General features: G+C 41.4%; 1 protein-coding gene across 5 annotated transcripts in view; it reads right to left on the reverse strand.

Annotated features, from left to right (window-relative positions):
* Positions 1–21,063, reverse strand: part of PTPRF (protein tyrosine phosphatase receptor type F) — a 393,615-nt gene that overhangs the window by 294,456 nt on the left and 78,096 nt on the right. For all 5 annotated transcript variants that reach the window (XM_072867821.1, XM_072867824.1, XM_072867825.1 and 2 more), the window contains one exon: positions 2,352–2,432. The gene's annotated coding sequence lies outside the window, so the exon portion shown is untranslated. The remainder of the gene's footprint in view (positions 1–2,351; positions 2,433–21,063) is intronic.

Genomic DNA, 21,063 nt, shown 5'->3' on the forward strand with positions numbered 1-21,063 from the left:
TGTATGGACTGAGTCTGTCACCTTGTATTTCCTAAAACCTGAGTTTACATTAAGAATGATAGAAGAACTTCTCAGGGTCAGCTGAAAGCATACAGAACTGCACATACCAGAAAAAAAAGTGCTATAAACTGGAGAAGCCCTCAAGGACCACTGTTTTGCTGAGGAGCAGCATGACCAAGCTGCCGGCTCAGCTCCTGCGTAATGTTGTCACCACCCTTGGTTCAGTTTTGTCACCACGTAGCGTCCTCTCAGGCGAGCGGCCATCTCCAACCTAGGACTGCTCTAAGGTGCTTCCGAACGCAATATAAAACTACATGCAGATGATTAGTTAAGAAATGTCATCCTTAAGATGACAGAGACTCTCCCGTAACTCAGATACTGTCCAGGGTTGCATCCCACCGAGTTAACCCATCACTGGGATGCGCTCAGCACTGCTGCCCATTGCTGGCCTGGTTTCATGCTGTTGACTCCATAGGCCAGGTGAGCCTGCGAGGGGTGGGAGAGCTGGTGGGGAACAGGGTATCTGACCTGGCTGTACCTCTGAGTACTCGACACCCCCTCATATCCCCTCTCCTGAGCTGCGGAAGAAGGGGATGCAGCCTTCAAACTCTGCTCTTCAGTGGGCAGAGCAGCCCACAGCCTTTCTGCTCACACTCCCACGCGCATCCAAACGCAACCCTGCCAACCCTGGGCTCATCTTTGAGGAAAACCAAGCATGCAATATGCCACGCCAAGATGTTCTTCCCTGCCCTGCTGTTTCTGTGAAACACAAGGTTTCTGAAACCAGCCCTCCCAATCGTGCTGTCTTTGCACAACCTCTCAGATGGCACATCCCAAAACCTGAGCACCATTCTCCTACTGCACCTGCCGTTGCCCGACCCAAAACCATCCATGCCTGGCAGGATCTATTCCAAAAGGCTTTGAGCCCAAAAGCTCACTAACAGGCTTTTCTGCACTCCCCAGGACCACGCAAGCAGTACTTTCAAACACACATACGCAAAGACGTACCTACTGTAAGTGCTTCGATCTCCACTTAAGCGACAAGACCAGTTCCTGGTTTTAGAGAAATCTTGTTTGTTTGAAGCATCAGCATCTTAGCTAATGAGTTTCCGCTTCCCTTCTACACTCCACAAATACTGGGCTGAGTAATGCATAGCCTAATTGACTGTTAAGGTCACTGGCCAGCTCTTTAATCTTATTTAGTACACTTTGAGACAGTTCATGAGTCATTAGGGCTTCATTCTTGGGGACACAAAGACACATAATATACATTAACAAAGAGCATAAATGTAGTGCAATGTGTGTATTTTACAGATTGTGAAATTAGAAAGATGACATTAAATATTTCTTTGCAATGTTATCATTTTAATAATGTTGCTTATTTTAATATACAATAAAAATATTTAATTGTCAGAGCCTGCTGGTGTCTTCATAATTTATAATGTTGCCATAGCTCTAAAAAAATTCCTTAAGGAGTAAAAGTCACACTTTAAATACCAACTTGAAGGGGAAGAGGGGCTCAAGGGAGACCTATCTTAAAAATTCCTTACTTGAAGGGAAAAAAATGCATTTTTCAAGCTGTTATTCATATTTGATTTTATGATGTAAATTGTAATTCACTGCACACACATGTGTCGGGAACTTTGCAATACTTTTGAAAGGGATCAGCATCACTAATCAGGCACTGAAATCCAATTTCTGGGAGAATCTGAGAGCTCAAAGCTGAACATTTTAGCTGGCTTGGAAAGACCTTTGAAAAATAAAGTTAAACAGTAATTATACATAAGTGCTTAAGAAACTTTACACCTGTCTTGACATGAATCAGATCTTTGCATGGATGATGAAATTCTTGGCATTGGTCTAGGTGATTGGGATGGCATTAGCTTAGGCAGGGTAAGAATTCAACAGCCACAAGCCTAGACAGGTAGGATAAAGGAGTTACTGACTCAAAAAAGCATGACAGCTTATCTGTTGAAAGTCTAAACATGTTAATCATTTAACATAAACAGATCTGCTGGTATTTTTAGAAAGGCATTTCAACTCATAAGCAACAATGTTAAAATAAGGACACCAGTAACCCTAATCATATTTTCCACAGTTCCTCCCAGCCCCTTGCAGATTGTTTCTACTAAAACTCAGACGGGGGGGGGGGGGGCGGGGCGGGGAAGGAAAGAAAGAAAGAAAGAAAAAAAAAGCCAAAGACAGGCAGCTGGGCTTGGGATTAGGACAATAAAGAAGTTGCTGGCAATCAGTGTTTGACTGCTGGCTATGCTACAGACTCCTCCTGCAACCTTTATCTCCCTGTGCCTCAGTTCCCAGTCTGTAAAACGAAGGTGATAATGTTTCCCTACCTCACAGGAACGTTCTCAGAATAAATCCATAAATGCCTGGGAGACACTGAGACACCACTGTGACAGAGGCCATAAAAATACCTAGGGAAAAAAAACAAACATAAAAATAAGTGTCATAAGTGACTATAACAGCAGAGACATTCACAGATTAAATGTAAAGCAAAGGTTAAAACCTCACTTAACAACATGAATTCTCCATCCTGGGGCAGAAGCAGTTAGGTTCAGCACATATTCCCATCCAGACGCTTTTAAAACCGTGACAGCAAGGGACAGTTTCCCCTTTCCTACCTGGACATGACACAGTTGTGATAATCCACCACCACATACGGATGCAAATGGGAAAGGTGTTTCCTTTACAGATCACTAGCTCAGGCCCTCCATTACAAGTATCACAACCAAGAACCCCGATCACAGCGACGGACCGCAACATACTGACAATGCTCTTCCTCAGTCTCCATATCCGATACCTACTGCAGAACTGAGTTCCTCCAATAGTTAAAAAACGTATAATTTTCAGCCTAACATTTATTCCCGAACAGCTTTTATCCATTTGTTTTCATGCCAGCATTGATCCAGCAGCTTAAACGGCTTTTCCCTATCCCTGAAGTTTATTTCCCTGACGATAAAAATGAATTACACCACCTCCCTGTCAGGGCTCATTTTACCGCCCAAACCAAGCAAGTTCTTGGAGTTTGCTCTCAGATGAGTTCCCATCCTTGAGATTACCTACCTCTCTGCTACCCCACTTCCCCGTCTTCTGCCCAGCGCCATGCTCGCAGCTCACTGTCACCTTGTGACTGCAAAGTCAAGGTGTGTTTCTCCAGCACTGCCAGCTGGTAACCCCCTCCATCCTGCCCAGCTCAGAGCAAAAGTTTCTTTCTCCTAATGCCTCCTAAGGTCGTGACCCTGCATGCTATCACCATGGAGATACGTCCCACTTCCATTGCTCCGGGTCTCAAGCTCTTTCGGAAAGATATCCCGACCCTTCACAGCCCTGACCGTGCCTCCTACCTGTCCTACCCGCACTGCTTTGAGCCCTCAGGGCACTGCTCCATGGTTCCAGGGACATTACAGGAAATACCCGTGATCTCCCCAAAAACACACCTCCCATCTTCAGCGTCAACTCGGCTCAGCAACCGATGGCTTGAGCTCAATTACACTGTTAAGCGTTCTTTAACGTGAGCCAAATGACTACAGCGCTCAGAAGGATAAGTGATTCAAAATTATGCAAATGCATAGAATGCGTTATTTAGTCTTTTATCATTTACAAAGTACTCATTCCGTAAACAGTTCCAGCACTCTTTCAGAGAGTGTGACAGTGCCCTGAAATCCAGGACTCTGACGGTTGCTGCGTCATACACCGACCGCATCCTTGGCAGGAGAGGGGAGGAATGCCGCCAGGTCGCTCCAGCTCCGAGGTGGGGCACGGGGCTGAGACAGCCTGCCCGCCCGCTGCCCCACGCGCTTACAGATACCTCCACCTACCCGCTCACATACGCACCCCTTGGAGACCCTCTCATCCCCTCGCAACCTGAGCTGACTGGGCCAACAAAAATCCCTTCACTTTTTTTTTTAATTTCTGGGGAGAGAGGGCAGTTCCCTTCCACCTGGCACAGTGAGTGGAACCAGCTCGTGAGCCGGTCAGACAAGCTGGTCGGAGGGGAACGGCAAGCTCACCCCTTCTGCTGGCAGTCTGCCGCCAGATCAGACTGGGACGTACTGGAAACCTCAGCCCAGGGAACCAGAATACAGTCACCTTTCCAAGGACTCAGATCCATTTAAAATTGTGCTCTAATAACCTTGACAAACAAATATATTATGCAATTTTATGTTATGCAGCGTTGACTTCAATGACTCTGTAGCAGTGCTTACTCTACTATATTTACTTCTGGCACACGCTGGCGTTCACTGCAGTCATTCAGAGCATGTTCCTGTTTTAAACCCGGAGGTCTTACCCTGCCAGTATCTATGCACAACGCTGCTCAATATGCTTTTCATAACTTTGACCATGCCATCACTCTTTCTTCTGTCCCTGCAAGCTCCCTTGTCTACGACATGTCATAACTTTTTCCCCCTCTCATACAGGGTCCCCATTTTCTACCCCAGCATCTCTCAGTCGGTGTCAGGTCACTAATACCCACCTTCAGCTGTCACATGCTGTCAGTCTCCATCCCTCAGGCCAGAATTTTAGAGAAGTACCCTGGTGCCTCCCTCCCACCAGGCTCCCTGGGATTTGAGGAAAGCCCTCTTTTAGGCACACATCCACCTTGATGCCCATGACCAAGACTAACATACTAAACGAACAGCAGACAGATTATACAAGTCTGTTTTCTCCCTTCCCACACGACTAACATGATGACCATTTTGGTACAGGCTCTTTTCACTCTCTTCATCAGCTAGTCTTTGTTGCAAGAATGGCAATTACATCTGAGTGGAATCCATCCAGCAGTAAGTGGTTTGTTAAATCCCAGGACACGTTGTATACAGAGAAGGATACTTAAGCTACTTAAATGGCAGCCCTTTATTAAATGCATAAAAATGCTTGAAATTTCTGTAAGCCAACAATTTCAATTAATATCCTCCATTAAACATATCAGTCTCTGCTGCTAATTGTTATATCACTTTTTATGCATTTCTTTTGAATTTATTCTTTGGAAACCCTATGGAATTTCCTATAGTTCTAACACACATAGTTACAGTCATCCATGGTACACGTGTATGTATTTCACTAAAAACTCCTTTCTCCCAAAAGCTTTTTGAGAAGCTTTGTAAGAAGCTTTTGCATTTGCATAGTAGGGGCAGTTCAAGTCAACTATTCCCAGCTACACCACAGTGGCACTACTGCTAGAAAAGGAAGGGGAAACACGCCATCAAAAAACAAAACAAAACAATCTTTTCTACACTGGAAATATTAAAGACAGAGAGCAGAGAATTTTAAGATGAGGTTAGAAAATACTCTCAGTCATACCAAGCACTGTTTAATACGCAATTTAAGACCCCTGGAAGCCCCTGCCACAACAGGACCTGTGCACACTGAAGTCATCACTTACGCTCTGAATTTCTTTGCATCTCTTTGTCTGACACGTATATTTAAAATTGTGCACTGATTCAGTTTTGGATGTCATAGCCAACTTTAAAGAACAGATGTTCTGCTTATACAGAGAGAGGGCATATAAACATTAGGCATTTGCTGTTGAGGATTAAACATTAACAGAAAAATGTAATCAGCAGTGACGGGAGTGGTAATGGCAGTTCACTGGAGATAACTTCAGTTAAAGAGCGAAGCAGGCTGCAGTCTCCATCATGCTGATTTACGTTGTTAGAAGCCTGAAGTGACTAAGAGAGCCCATACCAACAGGAATTCAGCACACTAAATTACACCTTCCCCCCTAACAGAAAGGGCTCCCAAAACACACCCAGCTTTCCCCCCCCCCCCCCCGAGCTGAGCTCAAGGCCAGCAAGAGCAGCAGAGGGTGCCCAGAGCTCCCCCACCGCACACAGCACGGGCCATGCCGCACACCTCCCTGCAGCACCCCGCAACAAGAGCTCAGCACCTACAGCTGCACCGGGACACCTCTGCAACCAAAAGCACGAGCGCTACCACCACAGGTTTTGCCAGTTTCCGCGTGTCAAGCCCAGAAGAACATTTTCTGAAACTCTTCAAGGCTGCTTTTTCAATCTACGTGACAGTATTTACTGAACAGACAATACCAGTAGCCACGAGCATTTCATGCAGCATTGGCAACAGCAAGGAATTCCTCGTTTCTTGGTAAGCTCCCATGCTGGCTGACACAGCAAGAGGCACTGCGAGAGGCCAAGAAAAGCAGCAACTTATCATAAGAAAATGGCGAATTGTTAAAAAACTGTATCGCAAGGTTAGCTGCCTAGGCACAGCTTTAATAGAGCTCCATAAATACCTCAGTCTAACACTGACAGAGGTTAAAAACCTATTATCTTTCCCAAATGACAGTGTGAACATATGTTCAATCGAATACCCCGCCCCACCAAGCTACAAAGTAGATTCTGCTCTTTCAGTTCCACAAATACAAACCACAGGGAGCATTTTAAATGAAAGCATGATGAAGATTACATTAGGCAAGTTTGATCTACTGTAAAATACTCGCACACAACATTAAGAAGGAGAACAACCTTTAACACCTGCTTTCTCTTCAAACGCAGCATTCTCTCTGTGCATGGCTTGGCTCCTAATGGGATGAAATCTCAAGCTAAATTGCATGGCTTACTCCACTAGCAAAGAATACTTTAAATGTTTGGGATCTAGTAGCCCACTAATACCGAACTAGTGAGAATATTCTTCTAAAAACATATACGCCGCTGCACTGCTCGGCTGGCTGCCAGCCCACAGCATGGCTCTGTGCAACAGCGAAGGTTTTCACCCCGGTGTGAAATGTTGTGACACAAGAGGAGATGCAGCAGCCGGAAAAGGACCGCGTGATCCAAGCAGTGTTGAAAGTCATCATCATAAATATTCACACACAAACTGATTTGTTTTCTTACCAATAGCGCACTGTTATTCACAAATATTAATTAGTTCCTAAATACCACCTGGTACTCAGCCCTCCCCTCCGCTGCGTGCCACGAGGCTGCCTGGCTGCGGAGGCTTGTAGCCCCTCCGTGCTGCTCGGAGATTTAATGACGTTTCAACTTCCACGGCTCGCTCAGCTACTGGCAGGAGAGGCAGGGAATAATTACTTACTTACATCCTTCTCTGCCAGCCTCTCTGGAGGATGAAATGAGGAGGTTTAATGGCCTCTAAAGGGAGCCTGGTCCAGCCTGTCTCAGATGGGAAGGATGACGACTGCACTGGTAGGTCTTTGGAGTGGAGAATGGTTTTAAAGATCCAAACTTCAAAGATCTCAGTGAGGGGAGAGTTCAAGCTCAAACACTCTCCCCACTGGAGGGAGGAAAGCTTCTAATGCAATCACTCACTTTTCCAGTGATCGCTCACGCTTTAGACAGAGCTGAGGCACCAGGAATTGCCTGTCACATCCTACAGTATAAATAAATCTCAGTCTGCCAGGAGGAAAGCTGTTACAAACCTAAGAAATTTTCTTTGGATTTCTTTAGATCACTTCCTTAAAGGATCTCTCCGAAGGTAAGAGGTACAGGTGCAGGCAGACAACCAATGCCAGGTACACAGGATTCCTCCTCCCCACTAGCAACGGTGAACACATTCCCTCCTCCTAATTATATGCATCACCCATAACATGAGAAAGTTGGGCAGAGCACTGATTAAATTGGGCAGAGCACTGATAAAATCCACAAGTTGGTAGCACGCTTTAGGTTGAAGAAGGGACACAGATGAATGAGTAAGTACTGTCTTGGTCTCTCTATGAACCTTGGATGTAAGATCTCCTCAGACCTCTGAAACACACTCATCCTGCTCGCTGTCAAGCAGAGACGACTAGGGAGGATAAGCTTACCTTGGTGAATTCAAACACAAACGAAAAAAGGAATGATACTAACTCCGTGAGCCCGGGCTCACACCTAGCCCCACTGGAAGAGATGAACCTGAAGCATCCTCACAGATGCCAGCCAAAAGACTCAAGCTCCAAAACCCAGCATTTGGCATTTCCATCGTCTTAGGAAGCAGTGCTGCCGTTTCAGTGCAGATGCAGCACAAAGGTTGTTATCCCACAGCTGACAGACTTGATACCAAGGCACAGATATCAGCTTGTGTGCTTCCCAGGGAGGAGACACCATCTATTCAAATGCACCTTTCTACAACACCAGATTTTTCTTACCAGGTACACAGCACGATTTCACTGGTACAGTCCAATCTGAACACTTAACAGGTTTTTTAAGATCTTATGCATCATGCCATCAGCTCTACAGAACAGCTACAGAGTAGTACAAGCAATAAATAACAGATTTAAGGTGAAAAATCAGAGCAGTTTTTGCTGGAAAACATAACTATAGGACAATTTAACCTTGTCTTTGCTAAATATGGAACAGGGGCGTTGCAGCCAGGGCTTGCTATCCTAAAACTCCTACTAGGAAAAAAAAATTCTGCAATAGTCCCTGCAGACAGCAATAACCCAGGACTATGAGGATTTTCTGAGAGCTTGGTTAACCTCACGTTCAAGTTCCAAAGATCGTAAAACTCGCAAGTGGGAGGGCAAGAAGCATGCAAGAATGTCTACAGTCATTTTCCCAGTAACTGACAAACATGGTGCTGAATTTCTTAGGGACTTGAATGGCTAAAGCTTAAGTTAAGCTTCACTAGAGCTATATTTAGTTCTGCACAAATACAAATTAGGAAACACTTTCTTTCCAGTTAGTAATGCAGTGTGACAGGAAACAATTATTTGCTTAGTGTCTAATGTTACCTTTAGCGAATATCTGGCTTGCAGAAATTGTATATTGTATAATAAAGCTGATATTCTGCAAATCAGTGAGAAAACTCATTTAAGAAGATGATGAAACATTCGATTTGCACACGTCTGAGCTACACTGGTCTTAGCTATGCAGACAGAGTTAGTGTTGAGGCCTCTTTTCCTTTGATACTAAAGTACAAAGCAAGTTTGTTTCCCGAATCGTACATTAATTTATTCAAGAACTCCATGGGTATCTAAAGAATATCATGGCTTCTCCAAAGTGTAAAAGAGAGCTGGGCAGAAGGACAGAACAATTAAAAAAAATCCACCTTTTATGATTTCAAGTGCCAGTTTATCTCTATGGAAAATGCAGTTCTGGGTCACAGGGAGCTCTCAGCTCAGCAATCACTTCAATGTCCACAAAACACAAAAGACAACAAAATGTGCGATTCAAATGAAGGGCTAGTTAGACCACGAAGAACCAAGTCATGATTGTATAGAGGAATCCCACGTGCTTCAGAAGTGCTCAAAAGGGCTGCACTTGAAAAATCCTAGGCACGTGGCCGAGAAGAAACCCTGCTCCTGCTTATTGCAGCAAGAATGCCAACTAACAAGCTTGGAGTTTCCAAGCCATCTAACACAGCATCCCTACACACTAAGGAAGTTAGAAAGCATACAACACCGTGGCAGAAACAGCATGCCCTTTCTTTTGGCACCGCTGGGCAAATATTTGCAAGGCCCTTTACCATATTGAGTCATATGAGTATTTCTAGAGCTGGAGGAGTTGGCATTTCGTGCTTGGCTTAAGTGATTAAGACCCAGTATAACCAGAAAGATGCACTAAGTATCTGTGTCCTGATGTGCTGGTGACCTTCCCTTTGAGATGGAAGGCAGATGAGCACTTGGCACCATCTGACAGACCACTGACACCCAAGACTTTTTTAGCCAAAGCAGGACTACTAAAATAAACACATGTCTTTGCCTAATCTTCCACAGCTTTCTTCTGGGGAAAAAAAAAAGGAATGGAGTGATAAACATTTGGTTTCTTTGTAGTGTTTTATAAAAGATTATCTGTTATTTTGGCAGTAGGTTCTCGGGAGCAGGTCAAACACAGAAAATGTGAGTTCTGGGCACAAAGCAAACAAACCTCTCACCATAAGCCAAAACATTTCTTAAGACACCCCAATTCTGAACAATCTCTCTTAACTACAGTGCCAAGCATGACTAATTTTGATGAACAAGTTACAAGGATTTCCAAAGAGAAATGACACCTCCACTACTCCCACCTGTATGAAATCTAGGAACAATGTTTCTATGCTTTATCTTCTTTGAAGATCCTGTGGCAAGGGGAAAAATTCATGCCCCAAATGCCTATAAGGTCAAGTGTATCAAAACTTCTCATATGAGTTCAGTTTGCAGCTCTGGCTGCTGGTGAAGATGCCTGTTTAACTGTGTCCTGGCACCCAACTGGGATATTCAGTAGGCATAATATTTTGCCTTGGGGAACTCAAGGTTTGACCAGGAATTTTAGTTCTGATGCCCATAAGGTCCCTGCCTGTGTTTTACTTAATACATTTTTACTATAACAAGGTAACTCCTACAGTGCTTTCTATATTGATCACCAAAAACAGCGCTGAAGTCAAAGACTGTGATCTTGCCTACCCTGCTGGAGGGAGGGTGACTAAGTTTTTTTCAGATATATCCAACTAACATGCTACCATTCTATCCAAGCACAGATGAACATCTCATCCCCATTCCCAATACTGTCAAAGGAGCAGGAACAATTGCAAATCTGCATTGCAGGGGTAGAGGTGCACGTCGATACACAGCCCACAGTTCTTGCTGAGTACCGAAGGGCAGCAGCTATGTCATCTTGTTCACAGATGTACCAGATTAAAGGCTTTTCTCTATTTCAGCAGCATTGACACAGCCAGACTGGTAGGCCAATACAGGCATGAGCGTGATAAAACAAGACGTGGCTGAAGCTCTTCATGCAGCTGATGCAATATCAATGTATTTTCTCACTGCTCTTCTGTTATTCTTGTACACACAGCACTCCAGCAATGCTCTCAGTGACTAAACAGGAATAGTCTCTGTCAAACTTTGCCAAAGAGACCAGACTGGACTTTCAGCAGTCAAGCACACGTAGGCCACATTCACCTTCTAGTTGCCTAGAAGCTTTTATTAAGTTATTATATGACTCTATACTTCTCCTTGGCTGTTCCCTCAAAAAAGAGGATATAAAGCAAAACAAGGCTCCAGCTTGGAACAAGATGAACAATTTCCCTGGAACAGACTCATTTTCACTAGAAATCTCCTTTCCCACCTTCTCCCACTCCCCCAAAACCTCATCCACTTCCCTTCTTCATCACAGTGTTAAAATAATCAGGAAAAGTAGGAACCACCTTTTCTGATACGGGTTGCCACATAGCACCTCCTCTCCCCCTCAAAGAGTATTGAGCCTTTAAACAAATGCATAATGTGAATGGAGTCTCCAAGAACTTAACAAAGGTTTAAGGAATGAGGAGACAAGGATGACAGGCATACAAATTACCATTAGCTACTGAGTAATCAAAGGGATAAAGACACATGTTTTGGGAATTAAGAGTAGATAATTATTAGGAATTAGGATTAGAGTTATTCTTTTTAAGAAGAAACTACTACACATCAGCCTACTGTGTCTTTCCTTGCACGTAGAGTATCTTGCACTGAACAGGATGCTTGAGTGACGGCTCTCATTTCATCCCAAGCATCCATTCCCTCAACAGCCACCCCAACCCTCGAGTCTGCCAAGGGTAAACGAGAAGGAATATTTCATTCTATACACAAGGTCTCAAAATCCCAGCCCTCAGGGTTGTAAAAACCATGGTAACACTGTTGTCCAAGAAAAACCTGTGCTGATACTCAACTAGCTTGGAAAAGAGAAAAGGAGCAGAACACGGTTACTGCTGCTTTATCCAGGATGAGCTAGAAAGGAGCACTCTCCAAGCACTGCTCAGTGGTTCCCCACCTCTTCTTTTGCAAGATTTTAACTCCACATCAAGCAGACTCCTGTACAGAACTGACTTTAAGGGAGTCTAGAGGACTTTGAAGTTTTTTAGAACAAGAGAAGACCATAGTGGTATCTTGGCAACACCAGAAGAGCAGAACACCTCTAGCATAGGGGTACAGAAATGAATCTGAGATAATAAAATGTCCAAACAACTACACTACTACATGAATTTGCAAGAGTGCCACCGATGTGACAGGCAGCATGAAGTCAGGACTAGGGTTGTTCTTTGAGGATTAGTGGCTCTCAGCCTTCTTTGGGTGCCCAACGGCTTGCTCCACAGGACAGTAAATTCTGACTGTAATGGAAAAAAAGATTTTTATGCTATGAGAAACAAATGTTACAAAATTAATGCAAAAATATACAATGGAAACGTTTGTTTCTTTTTAATCCATTGCAATTGTTGCATCGGACTATCACAACAGGATAATCTTGAAGCAGCTAGCGTTAACATCTTGCTACAGCATAAATCCAAGAAAAGCAATAAACAGCATGAAGGAATATTTCAGAGGAACTATTAGATCAAGCTCACATTAGTGTTGCCTGAAACATGTCCTCCATTGCACTGAAGAGCTGATGTTTATCTGTCTCTCTACAAGGCTTCTGACACAAAGCCTGAAGACCCATAAGAATGCATTAACATTGGAGAATTAGCAGCAACATCCAAACCGGTAAACTACTACCACCAGCAAACCCTCATCCTAAATATAATCAAGCTTTCTTAAAATCCCTAGAAAACATACTACCTTTTTCTTTCCCTCTCCTTTAAAAGGGTAAGAAAAATTAGAAATAAAATAGCATCAATCTGCATGAACCTAAAAGGTTTTCCTTTCAGCAGCAGCAATGCTACCGTCCCAGGCAAGAGCTGGAATTGCAATAATCATTCAGACTGGAATATCCAATCCCTGCCAACTGACTAAAGGTGAGCTGCAGCTTAAAAATAAAATACATGTGTGAAGTGAAAATAGATGAACACACTTACTATATCACACATCCATTAGTACAGAGCATCTATTATAGATGCATATTAAAGGTGGATGGATATACTCACAAAATCTAGACAAGCATATTTTTAAACAAAGAAACAGCTTTTCCCACTCCCATACCAGAATTATCATGACTTAAAATCCCCAGTGAGCAATCTGCTGTAACAGAAAGTATTAAAATAAAAAGCTCTTTAAAAAGTTATTTACAATACAAACATTCTATTTTTTGCTTAGTAAAATAAGCCAAACTCCTGTCTCAGAACTGCCTGTATTTCAATTTTATATATGTGAATAAAACAAAAAAAATGGAATATATTGATAATAGTAAAATAAATGCATTGCATATCCATTTTGCTCTACAATTCCACCTTTATACCATCATGCACTGAAATATTTGTGTCTTCTGAAACTCACAGAAAATTGAATGTGACACCAAATGTAACCAACACACTACATCACAGATTTCCACATTGATTATAAAGGCTATATCAGCACTACATATTTAGAAGTATATTAACTGTACCAAATAGTACAATGAACAACTTTGGATAGTCAGAGTCCTTATTTCTTGTAATCACAAACACAAGAAATTGTCGTTTCTTGTAATCCTGTAACGTGCTTATACAAGTGACACTGAATAAAAGAAGCTCTCCGATACAAGAATTTGTCTTTTCACATTGTTAAGGGTCTTCCCTTGAGAAGCAAAATAAACATTTACTTTTCACATATATTTAAATAATGTCTTAAAGTACTTAATAAAAATTAGGTTTATGTTTCTAAAGCATTACAACATATTTTTATATTTATAAATACGTGTAACATTAAAATGAATTTATGTATCAAAAGTATTCAAATTTAATATACATTCAAAAAACCTACATTTGCTTCCATGCTTTCAGAGGCAAATCATCAGGCTAAACAACTGAAAGTAATGCACTAGACCAACTCTAAATAGTGATTGACCTTTTGGCTGATGTAGAAATAGCTTTTTTCCTAATTTCAGTTTATTCAGTTAATTCAATTCAATGACTTGATTCGCTCAAAATAAGAAATCAATTAAGAAATAACATAGCATGAAGATTTGTTTTCATTGTCCAATCTAGAAATAAACATTAAGTGCAAGAGGATGAGATCTACCATTTACAAAATCCTCCAGGGCCAAAACCATTTTCCAGTCACTATCCAGAGTTAATACCATAACTATTTTAAACCTTGAAAGCACTCCCTTACTGCATTTTGCTTTTTGAATTGGTAAGTTTGCTTTTGATGTAGGTATCCAGTAAATTTAAGAAAAATATAGTTAACAATTTAATATTGTTTCATGCATTTTAACTGAATTCAAATTTTTACATCAATACAACCATATATTCAGCACTCAATATATGTTAAACAAGTATTTTACTACCAAAAATATGAGCATGAAGTACCTGAATGCTTATTTGGCATAGTTAGACAATTATAATGTATGCTTATAATGTTGACAAAAGGTGTTACCTTACTGTAAAAGCTGTACTTAGCAGCAAATCAAGGCAATCTAATAATTACCAAACTACTAATAATTAACCTCTCCTTTGAGAAATGTAACAAAGTAAGATCAAAGTGACTGATTTACATCAAAGTTTCTGCTTGATTTACATCATTATTTAAATAACGTTTCAGCAAAGAAAGAGTGGAAAGATTTAATGAACTCTGACAATGATCTCTAATTTTAGCCTCATCCCAAATTCATGATGGATTTGGCAGAAAAATTCCTGAAGGTCCTTGAGCTACCCTATCGGTTTTGTAGCTTATAGTCTTTAATTTCAGAATATCCAGATGGGGTAAAACTTGAGAATGAATTATTTTACAATTACTTGGGAGCTGGAAAGGCTGGGATGCTTGGATAGATTTCAGCGTACCCCTAACCATGCTAGGATCATGTTCCTGCTGGTGAATGAAGCCTCCTAAGTACCTCCTACTCATCCGTGCACCAACAAGTAACATCTCAACGGTACTTCAGAGCTCGCAGGGGGATTCAGCAAAACATCTCAGAGCTCCAACACAATCTTTTACTGATGAGGGGGAGTAAGGAGGGAGGACAACTTATCTCAGTCACAGTATTTTTCCTTTATTACAAGAATTAAAGAATTATGAGAAACATACAAAGTTAATGCAAACAAATTTTTTTTTTAAAATCTCACTAGTATTTTAATTAAAACCTTTTGTCATGTCTGCTGCGCAAGTTCAAAGTGTTGCAATGCAGTAGCAATGGGAATGCAGAAGTCTTGTTACGCTTGGGGAAAAAAAAAAAATGTTTTCAACTTTTACCGAATCAATGACTGTAATTACTACAGCAATAAATCAAATTTATAGCAGGCAAACACAACGCACAATCATTTTTTGTGTGGGCATAAATGAGTTTATTTTTGTTGCAATGTGATAAAGTTTAACATTTTCTGCATGTCAGACAGGCTATTTTGATAATATTCTTTACATTTCCTCCTTATTAACGAGATGAAAAATTTGCTATTAAGATATGCAAGTCATCTCAATACATCTTGTTACTGGATAAGCTTCAACAAAATCTTAAAGCACTTTTTTCTAACCACATTAACACAATAAATGCACAGACAAAATTCTTGCTTTAGTATTAGACAATGTTCTGTTCTTACAAAATATCAAGAGGTGGAATTCAGCAAACTACAGCAGATCAGTTGGTCTTTTTTTTTTAAATTCTGTTCAGAATGCTGCAACAGGGGAGACAAAAGCAGTTTTAATTTTCATTATTCCCAAAGTTTTTTTTTTTTCCAATTTAACTGAATGTGAGACAAAAAAGTGTTGCCTTTTCTTTTTTTTTTTATCATGCCAAAGACTACCTCTGCTATTTGAAAGTACTTTCACATCTCCACTTTCCCTACTAACCTTTTGTGAAGAACAATTTCTGATTGCTAGGAGATTTTTCATTTGCCTACCTCTATTCATAAAAAAAAGGGAGCATGTAAAATGGCAGATTTGAGAGACTGTTAAATAACTTGAATAGCTTACATATATAAAACCGATTACCGTTCTGCAAAACCTAAAAGTAATGTTATCAAAACAATGGATCACTTCAGTATACAATGGCACCGCTAACCATGGAACAGCTCAAGTGCTCATTGGCATCAAACCGCACCAAGCACGTCATGAACCCAAGTTATTTGTTCTTTGCTTGAATGTCAATTTGAAGAGTATGTACGTGCACACGTATGCATTTGAGTAGACATACAAAGGCCGCCCATAATCAAATAAACCTGACAGCTCCTACCTGAAAAAAGCATTTTTATGAAACCGCATAGTTGAAGTCAGCAGAATAGTTTGGACCAAGTTAACCAAGAATTCTCCATTTATAAATTTCAGTTTCCCCTTGACATGGTCTGGAAAATTACCACAGAAAGATACAGCAGAAAATACTGCAGGTAGGCTGTCACCTCCAGTGCCGGGAGAGACAGCTGAGCGATGCCACCGCAACGGGAAGGATGGCTCCAAAAATGCTTCTGCAAGACCGCTGCGGAAAGACCTTTATCAGCTAGCGACTATAAATTTATTTTCTGCAAAGGAACCTTCTGGCATAATGTGCAGAGAAAGGACATAAAACGCAATCTGTCTGCCAATGAAACTAAAAAGTTAATGCGAAGGCGGGAGAGGCAACATATTTTGTTGAAATATGTAGATATGCCACTTAGATCTCAATGTGTGCCACCGTCTGACACCAAAGGGTGAAGTGTTCTGATCTCTGCTGACAATATTAATACTGAGAAAACCTCCAATATTTCATTCGAAGTTCCCAAAACACCCATTGTCCTCTCTCCAGAAGCAAAAGGGTTGGTTGAGAGCCCCCTGCAAGGCTGGCAAACAGGCAACAGAGCCTGTGGACCATCTCACCAGCATCGCCTGCTTCCATCTTAGCAGCACTCACCTATCTACTTCCAGAAGACAACTGAGGGCCGTGGAAACTGAATTCACTTTGTTTTCCACAGCAAAAAAATAAAGTCCTTCAGCAAGAAGGACCACTGCAGCCTGCAACACATCAAGCAGGGTCGGAGGCCAGCGTCACCTGCAGTGCTGGCCAAGGTGCATGAAGACCACGACTCTGCAGTGGGGGGTAGGATACTTTTGCTTGCAAACAGATTAAGCAATCAAATCATCCAGAAACAAGTTTACGGATTTGGCTTTTTCCTTTCTTCTCACCTTTGTTAGATAATTTGTGTATCCTGTAATATTAAATAAAAGCCATGCAGAACAGCAACCATGTCTTTTATGAATGGTTTTTTAAAAAGTATCACAATAACCATCACCGCCTAATCTAATAAAGCTGTTAAACAAAAAAACAGTAATAGTCCATCAAACAGGCATGCAGAACTCTAACTCAAGTTAAACAGACAGATGTACAGAAAAAAATTAGGACCTGTGTAATATAACTCAATTTTCAGCGAGGCAATATTAAAATATGGTTAGCTAAATATTTTAAAATACAAATATGAAGATTAAGTAATGCCAAAAGAGGGCACAGGATCTAAAGGGCAATGGATCTAAAGATACACTTTTAAATATTTAAGCTAGTTTTTGTCCTGAGGGCACGGGATCTAAAGGGCAATGGATCTAAAGATACACTTTTAAATATTTAAGCCAGTTTTTCCCCTGAATTTTTATCATCCTATTAACATAAGTTTATACATTTTGTATAGCAAGTTTGTGCATTACAATGTTTTTTCAATTGTTTAATCTTCCTATTTCTATTTTTTAAACATCCAGCAATTGCTCAAGCCTCTGGGTGTATTTAGTTTAATTAAATACAACAAAACCAAATGAAAAGCTTTTGCACTGTTTGAAAGAGGAGACCACTCAGAATTTTCCTCCATGTGTTGCAACAGAGATTTGTCGGGTACATCCCCAGAGTAACCCCGCCAAAGACAATAGCTGCGCCAACAGCAATTTGTCTGCATTGTAAGGGAAACGTTTAACAAAAAAAAAAGTAATTTAATATTTGTATTGTGTTTGCACAAAGCAGCGCTGATCAGAATGAATGTTGCATTTATGGGGTAGCACCTTCCACCCTGTGCCCATACGAGGGCACACTCCCATGCCCCAGATGCAATGGGGGACGGACACACTCCAGGACAGACTGAAGCTCTAGCTGTATCGTGCCACTCTTAGTTCTCTTCTATCAATTAAAAGCATCTGCTTTTATTCCATGGAAGATGGATGTTGACATGTTTTGGCAGAAGACCCATCCCCCATCAAACCCCCCATGGACACCGAGCAAGATGATGCACTGGGTAGCCTCTCCCATGGGCCGACTGGTCCTCGCTCTGCTGGGTTGCCAAAGCATCGCTTCTCTCTAACAACTCCTGCCAATGCGCCTGTGTAGGAGCCTTCATTCCACGCTGCATTCACCAGGTTCCCGGTTTTTTACTTTTTGTAAAGGTACACTCAAACCTGTGGCCACACCAACTTATTTGTGTGGGGGCCAGTCTCTGTGTTCACCTGAAAGTGGGTAATTTCAGGTTCTGCCTTCCCGTTCACCCACTGCTACTTACTCCCACAACCAGAACAGGGCAGTTCAAAACACAGAAGGTAAAGAGAAAGGCTTAAAAGGCTTCCTTCCAGTATCTAGCCAGAAAAATATCTTCTCAATGCTTATGCCTTTTCACTACAACCAATTTCTTCTGTAACAAAAGGCTGCTTTTGAGGTAAACTCCTTACACTGCATTAGGGCAACAGACTCCAGCAACACTTTAGATACTGTTAGAACAGGTTTTCCAAAATCCTGCATAAACACGCAGGAACTACACGTGCAAGGAAGAAAACAGGATTTCTGTGGTCTTGCAGCCCACCACTCTAACAGTGTAGAAATTCAATGTAGACAAAGACAGACAATACTCAAAAAATGTGCTACTGCTTCAGAATGTTATTTCATAATATTAATAATTACCAAAAAAAGCATGATCTACAGCACAGTGGTATTCCACAAAGGTCTTTTTTTAGTAAGCTTACACTGATGAGAAGTTTTTCACCAAACTCACTATTTTACCTAAAAGGCAAATGCAAGTTTGAAATAAATTGCAAGGCAGCATTTTAGGGAGGCTATTTTTGTTCACATACATGGATCTAGTTTTTGAATACAAGTGAAGTTTAACAACAAGAGTAGCAAATAAACAATTTCACATCATACAAATTGCCCGGTACTTTTAGGGAATAACCTGGAAGTAGTCTACTTCAGCAGAGACTAGACTATTTAGAAATTACTTGTCTTCTTCTGAAGAAGACCAAAGGACAAACGGTACCCTTCTCAAACAGAATCTATCCAAGCAGTGCTGCTGAAACTCACGTGATTCCCCCCCTCCCCCTTTAGACAACTTCAAAGTCATATTTGCTTTAACTCTATTTCTTCTTGCTAACAGAGAGCCTTTCTGGATATTAGGTTCCAGCATCAATTTCATATCTTTATATTAGTTTCACCTAATTTTCAGACTTCCACTCACCAATTGCAGAAATCTGGAGAAATAATTTCCCAGAGTGAATTACTTATTAAAAAACAAACATATCAATGAAAGAGCCCAAACTAGGCACCATGCGAGGCCAAAGTAATACTCTCAGCCCCATGATTTCTCCCAGTAGATTTTGTCAGATCACTTTGAACTACTCATGAACACTGCCGTAATTTTTTTTGATAGCCAACAAAGGGGCAATTACAGAGTAGCACCAAGACACAGCTCACATTTTGGGAGGATTTCACCCAGAAACATGCCACTGATATTCACATTTAAGATCTCCCAGGGCCCTATTACTTCTTGCTTTTCCAGTAATATCCAGGATTGCTCTGGCATTTGAAACAAAATCAAGCCTTAACGAGCCACAGTTTCCCAAAGTTTTCTTCCTTTTAATTGTGACAATACAGAAAATCGTGCTAAACTATTCAGCTATCTACCTGGTTAATTTTACAGCTGTATTCATACTCTGGGTGAATCACATTTAGAAAATTATATATATTATATATAAACACAGATGACATTCTGTCAAGATACCTTTTATTATGTAATTCCATCCTTAAAAAGACCTGAAGATAGTTTATACAGTCATTTGGAAATTTAATCCTGGGATAGATGTCTAAAAAGTGTCAGAGAAACAACCCTGATCATCAGAGGAATTTCCAAGTGGGAGGTAACTCCCCACTCCCCCAAACCTCAGTATTTTGGCTCACAGGCTCCTGGCTGGCGCTGGGAGTGCTGCTGGGACAGGACAGGCTCCTGCCAGGGCACCAGGACCAAGGTGACTTCTCCCAAAATCAGCAACCTGTCCCCAACTATCCCTCCTCTCCCATGTTTCATTTTGGGGCAATCTGTCCTAACATACAAGCCCCACTCAGACATTACACCTTTACTACCTTGTTTCATGGCTGCCTGTTATCATCCAACTTGCTTTCACCTGTTCCTAGACTTTCAGGAGAAGGAAGTAGTATTTTAAAAAAAAAAAAAAAACACGCACAAAAAACCCCCAAAACAAAACAAAAAAACCCCCACAGTAGGGTGGACAGAAAACGCAAAGTATTAACCCAACAAGTCATTCCCACGTGCACCTGACACCAGAGGTGGTGCATATCAAGGCCAGAGAGGACCACCTGCCCTCAGGTATCACAGGCTCCCCAAATTAACCCGAGGTAGAAAGCTGATCTTCAAAACAATCAACCCCCACCCCCAAAGCCCCTCAGTTCTCAAAGTTTCTCATCATGCTGGAAAACAAAGAACCACCAAAAAACCCCACAGCTCATTTTTATCCTCTGATAAATGGCCAGCAGGCAAAGGAGACCTCTGTCCCAAACCCTCACCCCAGCCACCGGCTATGACTGAGGCTCCACCACAGCCAGTAACCACCAGCAAGACTCACTGCCACTCCGTCAGGTTTATTTGATAACAACCCTACCTTCTCTCCCAGTATTAAAACTCAGCAACTTATCTCCAAACCAATTAGGCTCACCATAAAGACACACTTAGTGTTGGAAGAACGAATTGCATTTTAGTAGCACTGTCCATTTTACGGAACTTTAAATTAAATTTCACATAAAACCTCAGCTTCAGATGTCCCTTAATTGGTCTCCTGTTTATGACTTCACACAACCCTACCCAACATAAAAATTTGTCAAACACAGTAATTTCTTCAGTAACATACAGCACACCAAATGCTTCCTGTGCAAATCAAGTGATGACCCACCTCCTCCCATAGGAAAGCCAACAGAATGCTTTTATGCCTTTTTTTTTTTTTCTTCCAACAGTTCAGTTAACCCTAACCCCCTATTTCTCTTCCATTTCCAGTCAGATGGCTTC

The sequence above is a fragment of the Ciconia boyciana genome, chromosome 7, assembly GCF_034638445.1.
Source record: "Ciconia boyciana chromosome 7, ASM3463844v1, whole genome shotgun sequence".
Classification (NCBI taxonomy): Eukaryota; Metazoa; Chordata; class Aves; order Ciconiiformes; family Ciconiidae; genus Ciconia; species Ciconia boyciana.